This window comes from Gorilla gorilla, chromosome 6 (assembly GCF_029281585.2).
Source record: "Gorilla gorilla gorilla isolate KB3781 chromosome 6, NHGRI_mGorGor1-v2.1_pri, whole genome shotgun sequence".
Taxonomy (NCBI): Eukaryota; Metazoa; Chordata; class Mammalia; order Primates; family Hominidae; genus Gorilla; species Gorilla gorilla.
In genome coordinates, this window is record NC_073230.2 from 98,332,141 (window position 1) to 98,346,536 (window position 14,396).

Genomic DNA, 14,396 nt, shown 5'->3' on the forward strand with positions numbered 1-14,396 from the left:
TGGTGATCAACATTTGGCTCCTCATTACTTATGCAAATTTCTGAAGCCAACTTGAATTTCTCCTCCGAAAGAACATGGGTTTTTCTTTTCTATCACATTGTCAGGCTGCAAATATTCTGAATTTTCATGATCTGCTTCCCTTTTATACATAAGTTTCAATTCCAAACCAATCTTTGTGAATACATAAAACTGAATGCTTTTAACAGCACCCAAGACATCTCTTGAATGCTTTGTTGCTTAGAAATTTCTTCCACTGGATACTCTAAATTATTTCTCTCAAGTTAAAATTCCACAGATCTCTAGGGCAGGGGCAAAATGCCACCAGTCTCTTTGCTAAAACATAGAAAGAGTCACCTTTATGCCAGTTACCCACAAGTTCCTAATCTCCATTTTCAGCCTGGACTTCATTGTCCCTATGACTATCAGCATTTTGGTCAAAGTCATTCAACAAGTCTCTAGGAAGTTCCAAACTTTCCCACATCTTCCTCTCTTCTTCTGAGCCTCCAAACTGTTCCAACCTCTGCCTGTTACCTAGTTCCAAAGTCACTTTCACATTTTCACTTTCACTTTCACATTTCACTTTCACCGGGTAGTGAGCAGTACCTCACTACCCGGTACCAATTTACTATATTAGTCCATTCTCACGCTGCTGTAAGGACATATCTGAGACTGGGTAATTTATAAAGGAAAGTGGTTTAATTGACTCACAGTTCCACATGGCTGGGGAAGCCTCAGGAAACTTACAGTCATGGCAGAAGGGGAAGCAAATATGTTCTTCTTCACATGGCAGCAGGAAGAAGTGCTGAGCAAAGAAGGAATAACCCTTTATAAAACCATCAGATCTTGTGATAACTTACTCACTATCATGAGAACAGCAGCACTGGGATAACCACCACATGATTTAATTACCTCCCACTGGGTCCCTCCCACAACACGTGGGGATTATGGGAACTACAAGTCAAGATAAGATTTAGGTGGGGATACAGCCAAACCATATCACTCACTTCCCAAACTTTATTTAATTTTCAGATCCAGACCCATTGAATGAAGAGGTGGCCAGGTTCCTAGAAGGGACTCTGCAATATTGCTACAAATATATGCTATAATTCTCCCAGTCCTTACCACCACTTACTAGGGGGTCTGTACACCAGGAAAAGTGGAATACCTGACATTTTAAAAATTACTGGACACGGCCTGAGTTGCATTGATACATGGAGATCCAAACCATAACCATATCTAATCCTGTCTTGGCATCTGCTTCTCAGAAAACCCCACCTCATAAGGAGAGAGCCAGCATGAAAATGGAGTTGTTTCAGAAAAAGAAACAGGTTCTGGTGATCCATCTGGACACTGGATCAGATCGTGCCTGGAGTCAGGTTGTTCCATTATCACTATCCAAGTCAATAAATTCACCATTTGTTTAAGCCAGTTTGAGTTATGGTTTCTGTCTCTTGAGCATCCCTTGACAGTAACATATCAAGACTCCTGATAGGCAGGAAAGATGATGGTAACAGATTTGCAATTATTGTTCTTAAGGAAGGTTCTCATGCCCTTTCCTGGAGTTGATCTCAATATCCTTAATGAGGAAGGGGACAATGTGAGTCTACAAATCTCATGTATAAAGTTCCTTTTGTTCATAAATCATGTTTGCTCTCTTGCTTCTCCTATCTACAAGTACATTTCCACATATATACGTTTTGTATTTATATATACAAACACACATATTTGCAAAATATACAAACATTATCTGTCTATCTATCTATCTATCTAAAATATAAGGGAGCCAGGCATGGTGGCTCACGCCTGTAATCCCAGCACTTTGGGAGGCCAAGGCAAGTGGATCATCTGAGGTTGGGAGTTCGAGTCCAGCCTGACCAACACGGAGAAACCCTGTCTATACTAAAAATACAAAATTAGCCAGGCATGGTAGCACATGCCTGTAATCCCAGCTACTCGGGAGGCTGAGGCAGGAGAATCACTTGAACCCGGGAGGTGGAGGTTGCGGTGAGCTGAGATTGTGCCATTGCACAATCTTGTTGCATGGGCAACAAGAGCGAAACTCTGTCTCAAAAAATAAAATAAAAAAATTATATATATACGCGTATATATATACATATATATGCACATATACGCGTATATATATGCATATATATACATATACGTATATATACATATATACACATATATATGAATATATATATACACACATATATACACACATATATATGAATATATATATACACATATATACACACATATATATGAATATATATATACACATATATACACACATATATATGAATATATATATACACATATATACACACATATATATATGAATATATATATACACATATATATGTATATATACATGGAAAGTTTTTTGACATTGTCCTAAATTAAGAACAGAAGATTGTGATTATTGTCTGCTACCAGAGATCCTTAATTTCTGGAGTAGAATAGTAGAAAAGATCAGGACATCCCCTCCCTCAGAGCATCACCTTGGTATGCCTACTGCTTCCTCCCCTGGCCCAAATGTGTACCTCACCAGCTCTGGGTCCCTGAATCTATTCAGGGAGTTGCAACATCCCACATTAGGCAGAGGGTTGAGAAAGTGACATCACAACCCATGATGCCTGAAACCCTTGAGCTGGCCTCAGTGTCTCAGTGCCTTATGACTGAGGCTTCATTGCCTCATCAAAAGTACCATCCTGCCCAGAGAAGGAAGGTAGTCCCAACTCTGGCCAACTTGGAATCAGCAATCTCACACACCCCCAACATAACAGCTGCCACTTGTCACACTTCCAAACCACTCTTAGCTGATGACCTTGTTTATACTGCCTCAGAAAAAATGAAACCAGCCAGAAGGAACTTTCCCCAGCCTCCACCTCAATATTTACCTGTGTTTGCACTCACATTTCTGCTTTCCTTCATGCTCCGTTTCAAAGCCAAACCTGCCTGTGGTGTTATGTTATATATTGGTTTTCATCCACAGTTCCTGGTTCCTAACTCCCATGGCCCTTGTTACAGTCTTTTGTGATAATGTTAGGTGTGTGAGGCCTCATGGGCGGGACTCTGACCTTCTGCTTCAAGGCAGGACTCTAATGCTTCCTGCCTTTCTGATTGTGGGTCTTAAGACCCTCCCATGAGAGGGTCTGACCCTATACCCTGGGAGAAGGAATGCTGACATCATGAAGCTTCCATCAAAACTCAAGAGGAAAGGGTTCAGTGAGCTTCCAGATAGCTGAACATGTGGAGGTTCCTGGAGGGTGGTGCACCAGGGAGGACATGGAATCTCCATGCCCCTTCCCCCATACCTTGCCCTATGTATGCGTCTCTTCATCTGTTTCCCTCGTAATATCCTTTATAATGAACCAGTAAATGTAAGTAAGTGTTTCCCAGAGTTCTGTGAGCCACTCTAGCAAATTAATTGAACCCAAAGAGGGGGTTATGAGTACTCCAAATTGAGGTCAGGCGTAGTGGCGCATGCCTATAATCCTAGCACTTTGGGAGGCTGAGGCGAGTGGATCACTTGAGGTCAGGAGTGTGAGACCAGCCTGGCCAACATGGTGAAACCCCATCTCTACTAAAAATACAAAAAAAAAAAAAAAATTAGGGGTGGCGTGGTGGTGCCTGCCTGTAGTCCCAGCTACTCGGGAGGCTGAGGCAGAATTGCTTGAACCCAGGGGGTGGAGGTTGCAGAGCCGAGAGCATGCCACTGCTCTCCAGCCTGGGCAACAGAGCAAGACTCAGTCTCAACAAAAAACAAAAAACCTTGAAACTGGTTGGTCAGAAGTTCCAAAGGCCCAGACTTGCAACTGGTATGTGGTGGAGGAGGGAGGGTAGTGTTGGGGACTGAGCCCTCAACCTGTAGGATCTGACATTGTCTCTGGGTAGACAGTGTCCGAACTGAATTAGAGGACACTGAGCTGATGTCCGCTGCTTGGAGTGTGGAGAATAAAGCCCCACATATTTGGTCACAAAATCTTCTGTGTTGATGATCGTTGATTAGTGTTGTGAATAGAGGAAAAAACACAGAGAAAATTGTCCCTATACACCGCCTGAGGGCACTAGATCTCACCCTACTCATCTTCCCAACAATACTGCTCCAGCAACTTTCTTCTTGCTCTTCTGCATCCCTCATTTTTCAGTCTCTATAGGATCATTCCCCACAATATATCAACATGCTATTGTTGATCCTGTCTTTAAAAACACTTATATACCTTGTCCTAATGCCACTTCCTTAACTAGCAATCACTTCATTGTTCCCCTTGGCAGAAAATTTTTCAAGAGAATTCTTGATTATTTACTTCAATGCTCATCCAATTGTCTCTTTCTCTCTCTCTGTCTTTTTTTTGTTTGTTTGTTTGTTTTTTTGAGACAGAGTCATGCTCTGTCACCCAGGCTGGAGTGCAGTGGTGGATCTCAGCTCACTGCAACCTCCACCTTCCAAGTTCAAGTGATTCTCCTGCCTCAGACTCCTGAGTAGCTGGAACTACAGGTGTGTGCCACCACGCCCAGCTAATTTTTGTATTTTTAATGGAGATGGGGTTTTACCATGTTGGCCAGGCTGGTCTCGAACTCCTGACCTCAAGTGATTCACCCACCTCGGCTTCTCAGAGTTCTGGAATTACAGGCATGAGCCACCACACCTGGCTCCAACTGTCTCTTAAACCCTCTCCAATCAGACTTTTCCCCCACACTCCACCAAAATGGCTCTTGGATAAACAAAGGATCCTAAAAGTAGCAAGAGAAAAGAAACAAATGACCTACAATGGAGCTCCAATACGCTTGACAACAGACTTTTCTAAGTCGAAACTTCCTCAGTGGAAACCTTACAGGCCAGGAGAGATTGGCATGACATATTTAGTTAGTTAGTTAGTTAGTTAGTTAGTTAGTTAGTTAGTTAGTTAGTTAGTTGAGACGGAGTCTTGCTCTGTCGCCCAGGCCGGAGTGCAGTGGTGCGAACTCTGCTCACTGCAAACTCCGCCTCCTGGGTTCACGCCATTCTCCTGCCTTAGCCTCCCAAGTAGCTGGGACTACAGGCGCCGGCCACCACGCCCGGCTAATTTTTTGTATTTTTAGTAGAGACGGGGTTTCACCGTGTTAGCCAGGATGGTCTCGATTTCCTGACCTCGTGATCCGCCAGCCTCTGCCTCCCAAAGTGCTGGGATTACAGGCGTGAGCCACCACGCCCGGCCGACATATTTAACGTACTAAAGGAAAATAACCTTTTATCCTAGAATAGTATATACAGTGAAAATATCCTTCAAACATGAAGGAGAAATAAAGACTTTCTAAGACAAACGAAAGCTGAGGGATTTCATCAATACCAGACCTGTCCTACAAGAAATGCTAAAGGGAGTAGTACTTCAATCAGAAAGAAAGGACATTAATAAGCAACACATAATCACCTGAAGATACAAAACTCACTGGTAAAATAAGAACACAGAAAAACACAGAATATCATAACACTGTAACTGTGGTGTGTAAACTACTCTTAACCCAAGTAGGAAGACTAAATGATGAACCAATTAAAAAAAAAAAAAAAACTGCAACACTTCAAGATATAGTCAGTACAATAAGATATAAATAGAAACAACAAAAAGTTAAAAAGCAGGGGGATGAAGTTAAGGTGTAGAGTTTTTATCAGTGCTCTTTTTGCTTGTTTATTTACGCAAACAGTGTAAAGCTGTTATCAGATTAAAACAAAGGGTTATAAGATAGAATTTGCAAGCCTCGTGGTAACCTCAAACCAAAAAACATACAATGGATACACAAAAAACAAAATTGCTCTTGTCAAGGACATTAATGACCTCTATGTGCTAACCTCAGTGTAGCACATGGAGATCAAATCTCAGCCATCATCTTCCTTGACTTATTAACACCATCTGGTGCAATTTATCATACCATCTTCCTTGATATCTTTTTCACTTGGCTTCCAGTTCACCATGCTCTCTTAAATTTCCTCCTACTTCTCTGGTTGCTCCTACTCAGTCTTGTTTTTTGGATGCTCCTTTTCTCCAAGAACTGTTACTATTGGTGTGACCCCGACTGAATCCTTGATTTTCTTTTCTAAGTACATTCATTATCTTGGTAATCTCAATTAATAGCATGGTTGTAAATACCATCCACGTGCTGCTCACTCCCAAATTTATATTTTTAGCTTGAACCTCACTCCTAATATCCAGTCAAACATATCAGAATGCCTATTCAACATATGCAAATAGATGGCAACAAACATCTCAATACATTTGAAAGTTATGATCTTTTCTTTAATCCATTTTCTTATCCTTCTTGTTTCCCAGTTTAAAACTCTTGAAGTCATCCTTGATTCCTTTAATTCTCTGAAACTCCACATATAGTTCATTAGTAAATCACCTCTACCTTCGAATTAGCAAACTTCTACCTCCTCTTCTGTTACTGCAATTGTGCCCCAACTGGTCTCCTTGCTCCCACCCTTGCCCTTCCTTCTTCTCACTGCTTATTGGTAATACAGCAGCCAGTAATTATTTTAAAATGAAAGACCTGGTAACACCTCTATTTGGAAGCTTCCATATCACTCAGAGTAATACCCAAACTCCTTACAAAAGACTTAGCCTGCGTGACCTGACACCTCCTCCACCTTGTGCCTCTGTCATCATCTACTATTACTCTCCTCTTCTTTCATTAGGCTACAGCCTTGCTGGAATCTTTGCTGTCTCTCTGATACACCAGGCATGCTGTCACCCTAGGGCCTTTACAGTGGTTATTCCCTCTCCTGGACCACACTTTTTTCAGATAGCCCCTTGGCTACCTCCTTTACCTTCAAGTCTTTGTTCAAATGCCATCTTCTCAATGAGACCTAATCTGAATGACCTTAGAGAATATTGCAACCTGTACCTCCTCACACCAGCATCTCCAATTCCCTTGGCATGCTCTGTTGCCCTAAGGCATTGAATTTTCTCCTAAAATACTGTATAATGTACTCATTATGTTATTGCTTTTTGTTTTTTTCTTTCTCCTGTCCAGTAGAATTTCAGCTCCGTGAGATAGGGGTTTTTGCCTCTTTTGTTCACTGATGTAACCTAAGCATTAGACAGTGCCTAGCACACAGTAGGTGCTCAATACATATGTTTTAGGTCAGGCACTGTGGCTCATGCCTGTAATCCCAGCACTTTGGGAGACTGAGGCAGGCGGGTCGCTTGAGTCCAGGAGTTCGAGACCAGCCTGGGCAACATGGCAAAACCCTGTCTCTACAAAAAACACATAAAAATTAGCCAGGCGTGGTGGTGGGTACCCATAGTCCCAACTGCTTGGGGGGCTGAGGAGGGAGGATTGCTTGAGCCCGGGAGGCCGAGGTTGCAGTGAGCCGAGATCACAACGCTGCACTCCAGCCTGGGTGACAGAGTGGGACCCTGTCTCAGAAAAACTAAAACTAAAACCCAACCATATGTGTTAATTGAATTTTTATCCCCAAATCATTTATCACCTTAATTCTGGTCTAATATTCCAAGTTCTTTCAGAAGTCTCTACTTGAATGTCCTTAAGACACCTCAAACTCAGTATGCCCCAAGTCAGACTCATTTTCCCCATCAAATTCGTTCTTTCCCCTGTTTTCCTAATTGGATTCATAGCATCGATAACCATCCAGTCAGCTATGGGAGACGTCACAGGGTCATTCCGCATTTTCAGTTTTGGAACAAGTTCCTAGCCCTCTCCTAATGCTAATAAGCATTTGATATTAATACTGAGCCTTTAGCCACACATGCAAATACTATGTTTTTCATTGCTTTAGTCACTTAGTCTCTTGGGGATTATTGTCCACGGGTTTGTGTGTTAGTCTGCTAGGGGTGCCATAACAAAATCCCACAGATTGGGTGGCTTTAACAACAGAAATTTATTTTTCACAAATTTACTTCTCTGGAGGCTAAAAGTCCAAGATCAAATTGCTGGCAGGGTTGGTTTCTCCTGAGGTTTCTCTCCTTGGCTCACAGAGGGCCACCTTTTTGCTGTGTCCTCATGTGGTCTTTCTTCTGTGCACATATACTCCCGTTGTCTTTTCCTCTTCCCATAGGACACCAGTTCCATTGGGTTAGGGCCCCATTCTTGTGACTTCATTTAACCTTAATTAACTCCTCAAAGCCCTATCTCCAAATATAGCCACATTAGGGGTTAGTCCATCAATAAATGAATTTTGAGAGGACAAAATTCAGTCCATAACAATTAGACACAATGCTTTTCTGTCCCTTTAAAATTACTCCTGTTTTCAAAAGTTCATTCCTTGTGCATATGCAAACTTTGTTCTTTTCTTTCTATTTTCCATCTGTTTTGAATAATCTCTATTCTTGGCTTTATCATAAACAAATGTATGCCTGCTAAAATAGTTTTTCCCAATACTCTTACTGTTTTGCATTTATCAGGTGTGGATGGAGTTAATATTTGTAAAACATTTTCTAAAAATAGAGAAAAGCAGCTAACAGTCAAGAACGGAACACTTCATGGCCCCAAATAACCAAGTATGACTACTAATGCCATCTGTTGGCAGCAACAGAAATTGCATGTTTTTAATCTGGATAGTAGCTTTGTTCAGATCTATCACGGTCTACGTGCTGAAAATTTGAAGGTAAAGAAATCCCTGTATTCTTTTCCTTTACCTTCCATATTCCTGTCTGTGACAGTAAGCAGCCCAGCAAGAAGGTTAATTGAAGAGAATTCAATGAAGGGACTAAATACAGAGGTGTGTCAAGAGTAACAATAACCAAGGATGGTGAAGCACCCAGTGACTAACAACGAAGAGAAGCTATCACCATCCCTGCAACTGAAGAGACAGAGCAGGGAATGGAAGGGCTGAAATCAGAGAGAACTGAAGAATTGCCCAAAAGAAGCTGTGGTCATAAGGTAAAGGAAACACAGTTTGGCTGAGCGAGTAGGGGAAATAAATACCCAAATCTTTCTCTTCTCCTACTATCTATTCTCCCAAAGTCAGAGGAGCAAAGAAACTCAGATAATGCAATCTGTAGGTCAACGTAGGGCAGAGAAGGATGGAGAATGAATTTGGAGGGTTAGCCAGTGTCTTGGTCTGTTTTGTACTGCTATAGTGAAATACCTGAGGCTAGGTAATTTATAATGAACAGAAATTTATTTGGCTCACAGTTCTGGGGGCTAGAAAGTCCAAGGTTAAGGGCCTTCTTGCTGCATCGTCCCGTGGTAGAAGGCAGAAGGGGAAGAAAGCACACATGTGAGAGAAGAAAGGGAGCCAACTCATCCTTTTTATTAGGAACCTACTCCCATGATAACTAACCGACTCCCCAGATAATGGCATTAATCCATTCATAAGGGCAGACCCCTCATGACCTAATCACCTCTTAAAGGTCCCACCTCTCAACATTGTTGCATTGGGAATTAAATTTCCAACACATAACTTTGGGGGACACGACGAAATCATAGCAGCTAGTGAATAATTAGCATAACTTCCCTTCACAAAATGAATTGTCCTCTCTTCTATTTTATGTACAGATTGAGTTCTTAAATGTCTCATCCATGGTTGTAAGTATTCCAACACAAAAAAATGTACTTAAGAGGAACTAATAAATACATATTTTTGAATAAATAAATGAATACTCATTATTTATCTCCATGACTTAAAATTTTGCTGGAGGAAAAAATGGCAACTGTACTCTATTTTATGTTATGCCTTATGCCCAATGAATTCCATCTGAAATTCAATACATTAAATTCCAATCCTGAATACAATAAATACAACAATAAAGCAAACAAGATCATTTTTCCTGATTCCTGGCTATATGTTTATATGAGAAACAAATTTAAATAAGAGAAAAATCCCCACAGTTTGCTTTTTAAAAATAAAATTTGAAGTATATTTTAAGAATAATAATAGCTCACTTATCTTTTCTTTCAGCATTAAAAGTTCTTACAAAGGCTTTAAATGAAAGTGAAGAGTTATGTTTATCTTCAAAAGAAGTACTAAAGTCAACACTGAAAGCCCTTGAATGTAGTCCAACAGTTGAACTTTAATAAACAAACAGCCTGTTGAAGGCAGGCAGATTAAAAGTCTCCAGTATACTACAGTTTAATTAGCAAGTACTGTTACAGCCAGGGTCTATACCTGCTTCCCCCAGACACAGAGAAATTATGTTTATGATGACTGGTATTCCTTTGTTCTGACCATTATAACTGTCAATCACTAAACTGTGGAAGTTGTCTGATACGACATTTAAGACAAACATACAAGTATACTCATCAACTGCAGTCTAATTACTACAGTTGGCTTAATGACAGGGTTGCATCAATTTTTTAGTAGTACTATCAGTCTTGAAATCCTAAAGCAGATAGTCTAGCAGATCTCCAAATGTCATATTCTCTTGTATATTTCCAACTTGGGGAAAGACAGCATGATGACTCAAGATTGTTTCCTTGGTATTTTGTTGTTATGGAAAAAGGAGCATTTATAATCTATTAGACATTTTTGAGGGCACAAATAACATGAAAATGATATTTCAGTGAAAAATGTACATTTTGCTTGGTTATTATTGCTAAGTGCATTGTTCAGCAAATGTTCTGCTGTATTGAGTTTCAGGCATCACTTGAATTATATTATGGTGAGATTTGTGATTAAGGTAAGCTAACTCAAAATGACAAGCCAAGGGCTTTTAAAACCCACATTTCAATGAAATCTGGCAGCACAAAAACAGCTGCTCTAAGTCTGCTCTTCTAATATTTCAAAGGAAGAATAGCAATGGATTTCTGATACCATATGTGCCAACTGCAGAAATTCTAGAACAGCCTGAGAGACCATGGGTGAAAGGTCACCCTCTGCCTTATACAGATGGCATGTTTAATTATTAAAGAGCAATTTTAATCATTTAATCATTTCAGACCTTGAAATGAAAGGTCTTCTCGGGTATCTCGAAGCTTGTTGCAACCTAAACTCTGCTGTCAAACTTCTAGGGAGCCAGAAAGTAACATATGTGATTTCATATCCTAACTTGATTTACATTCTCATGTGAGCTGAATTTGTTTTACAGGCTGTCGAAAACATTTCTTGGAAAAAAAAGTTGAAGGTCATGTCTTTAGCAGAGAATTTAAAGTTAAATCTAAATCCAGACTGAAGTCAGTCTTGAATTCCTCAGGAGGATGGCCCTTTCTTCCAGCAGAATTGTTTGTAGTTCTGTTGAAAAATTTCATATCTAGCCTCAAAAATATTTTCAGAAATAGTCTCTATAGCTTTTTCCACTATTAAAAATAAACAACACTGGCAAGGTGTCTGGTATGTAATGTTAAATAAATGTTAGGCCCTCCTCTCCTCCCTTCACCAAATGCATGCATGCATGCATTCACGTGCAAACACTGGAATTCATGTTTATGTGATTTTGCAAGAACAAGTGGAATGAAATCAAGGATAGCTCAACCATTCTTTAAAATCAAAATCAAATACAAAGTTTTGAATTCATATTTTTTAGATGAAGAAAATAATATAACTGAGCTAATAATAATAAAAAATATTGAGCAAGTGACATCAGCAACATGGCAGAATAGGACTTTCTAGTGCTTGTCCCTCCACAGAAACATCAACTAGAATAGCCACCCATGCACAAAAATACCTTCACAGGAGATGAAGGTTAACAGACAAAACTACTAAAAAATAATAATAGCTATAATTATTTCTTAAGGGATACAAATATAAAAAGATGTACATTGTGACATTAAAAACAAAATGTGGATGATGTGGGGTAAAAGTATAGAGTTTCTGTATGCAATCAAAGTTAAATTATCAGCTTAAAATAGACTGTTATAACTATAAAATATTTTATGTAAGCCTCATGGTAACAATAAAGCAAAACCCTACAGTAGATGCACAAAAGACAAAAAGCAAGGAATCAGGCTGGGCATGGTGGCTCGTGCCTGTAATCCCAGCACTTTGGGAGGCCGAGGCAGGCAGATCACTTGAGGTCAGGAGTGCAAGACAAGCCTGGCCAACATGGTAAAACCCCATCTCTACTAAAAATACAAAAGTTATCCAGGCATGGTAGTGCACACCTGTAATCCCAGCTACTCAGGAGGCCGAGGCAGGAGAATTGGTTGAACCTGGGAGGCAGAGGTTTCAGTGAGCCGAGATCATGCCACTGCACTCCAACCTGGGCGACAAAGCGAAACCGTGTCTCAAAAACAACAACAACAACAAAGGAATCAAAGTATGCCATAGAGAAAAATCACCTAATCACAAAGTAAGACAGCAAGAGACATCCAAGCACCTAAATATAGAAAGCAAATATTAATAGTTGTAGAGGGAGACATAGGCAATAATACAATAATAGTAGTGGACTTCAATAACCCACTTTTGACAATGGGCAGATCATCCAGATGGAAAAAAATAAGGAAACATGACTTAAACAACACTTTAGACCAAATGAACCTAATAGACATAAACAGAACATTCCATTCAAACAGCAGCAAAATACACATTCTTCTCACGTGCACATGGAACATAATCCAGGATAGATCATATGTTAGGTCACAAAACAAGACTTAACAAATGTAAGAAGACTAAAATCATATCAAGTATCTTTTCCAACCCAAATAGTATGAAACTAGAAATGAATTGCAGGAGGAATTTGAAACTTTCACAAAAACAGAGATTAAACAACATGCTCCTGAACAACTAATGGGTTAAAGATGAAATTAAAAGGGAAACCAAAATATACTTGAGACAAATGAAAAAGGACACACAACATACCAAAACTTACGTCATGAAGCAAAAACAGTTCTAAGAGGAAAGTCTGTAGTAATAAATGCCTACATCAAAAAAAGATCTCAAATAAACAGCTTAATATTATACCTCAAGGAACTAGAAAAAAAAGAAATTAAGTAGAAAGAAGGAAATAATAAAGATTGGAGCAGAAAAAACAAAATAGACACTAGAAAATCAATAGAAAAGATCAAGAAAACTTTTGAAAAAATAGCCAAAATCAACAAACCTTTAGCTAGACTTTGGAAAAAGGACTCAGAAATGAGAGAGGAGACATTACAACTGATATCACAGAAATACAAAGGATTATAAAAGACTGCTATGAACAATGATATGCCACAAATAGAACAATGTAGAATAAATGGATATATTCCCAGAAACATAAAACCTACCATGGTTGAATTATGAAGAAACAGAAAATCTGAACAGATCAATAATGTGTAAGGTGACTGAATCAGTAGTCAAAAATCTCCCATCAAAGAAAAGCTCAGGACCTGATGGCTTGACTTCATAGTCTACCAAACATTTAAAGAAGAGGTAATAGCAATCTTTCTCAAATTCTTACAAAAAATTGAAGAAGAGTGAATAATTCCAAACTCATTTTATGAGCCCAGAATTATCCTGAAACCAAAGTCAGACAAGGACACTATTAAAAAAAAAAAAGAAAATTATAGGCCAATATTCCTGATGAACATAGATGCAAAAACCCTCATCAAAATACTAGCAAGCCAAATTCAGCAGCACATTAGAAGAATCATTCACCATGATCAAGCGGGAGTTATTCCTGGGGTGCAAGGATGGCTCAACATACGCAAATCTATAAATATGATACACAACATTAACAGAATGAAAGACAAAACCATATGATCATCTCAATAGATGGAGATAAAGGATTTGACAAAATTCAAAATTCTTTCATAATAAAAATTCTCAACAAATTAAGTATAGAAGGAATGTGCCTCAACACAACAAAGGCCATATATGACAAAACCACAGCTAACATCAAACTCAACAATGAAAAGTTGAAAGCACCTTCTCCAAGATCAGGAACAAGACAAAGATGCCCATTCTTGCCACATCTATTCAACATAGTACTGGAAGTTTTAGCCAGAGCAATTAGAAAAGAGCAAGAAATAAAGGGCATTCAAATTAGAAAGGAAGTAGTGAAAATATGTCTCTCTGTTTGAAGAAAACATAGTATTACAATATATTTAAAAAAATTAAAGACTCTACCAAAAAACTGTTAAAACTAATATAGAAATTCAATAAAGTTGTGGGAAACAAAAATAACATACAAAAATTAGTAGCATTTCCATATAGTAACAATGAACTATCTGAAAAAGAAATTTTTAAAATCCCATTCACAATAGCTACAAAACATTTAAAAAGTTAAAAATAAATTTAACCAAGAACTGAAAGACTTGTACACTGAAACTATAAACATTGATGGAAAAAAAAAGACACAAATAAATGGTAAGATATTCCATGTTCACAGATTGGGAGAATTAATATTGTTAACCTGTCCATACTACTCAAAGCAATCTACAGATTAAATGCATACCTGTCAAAATTTCAATGACATTTTTCACAGAAATAGAAAAAACAATCCTAAAATTTGTATGGAACTCTTGAAGACCCTGAATAAACA

General features: G+C 38.9%; 1 protein-coding gene across 1 annotated transcript in view; it reads right to left on the reverse strand.

Annotated features, from left to right (window-relative positions):
* Positions 1-744: 744 nt before the first annotated feature.
* Positions 745-14,396, reverse strand: part of CLDN12 (claudin 12) — a 59,927-nt gene continuing 46,275 nt past the window's right edge. Inside the window, exon 3 of the transcript XR_010134503.1 lies at positions 745-802. The gene's annotated coding sequence lies outside the window, so the exon portion shown is untranslated. The remainder of the gene's footprint in view (positions 803-14,396) is intronic.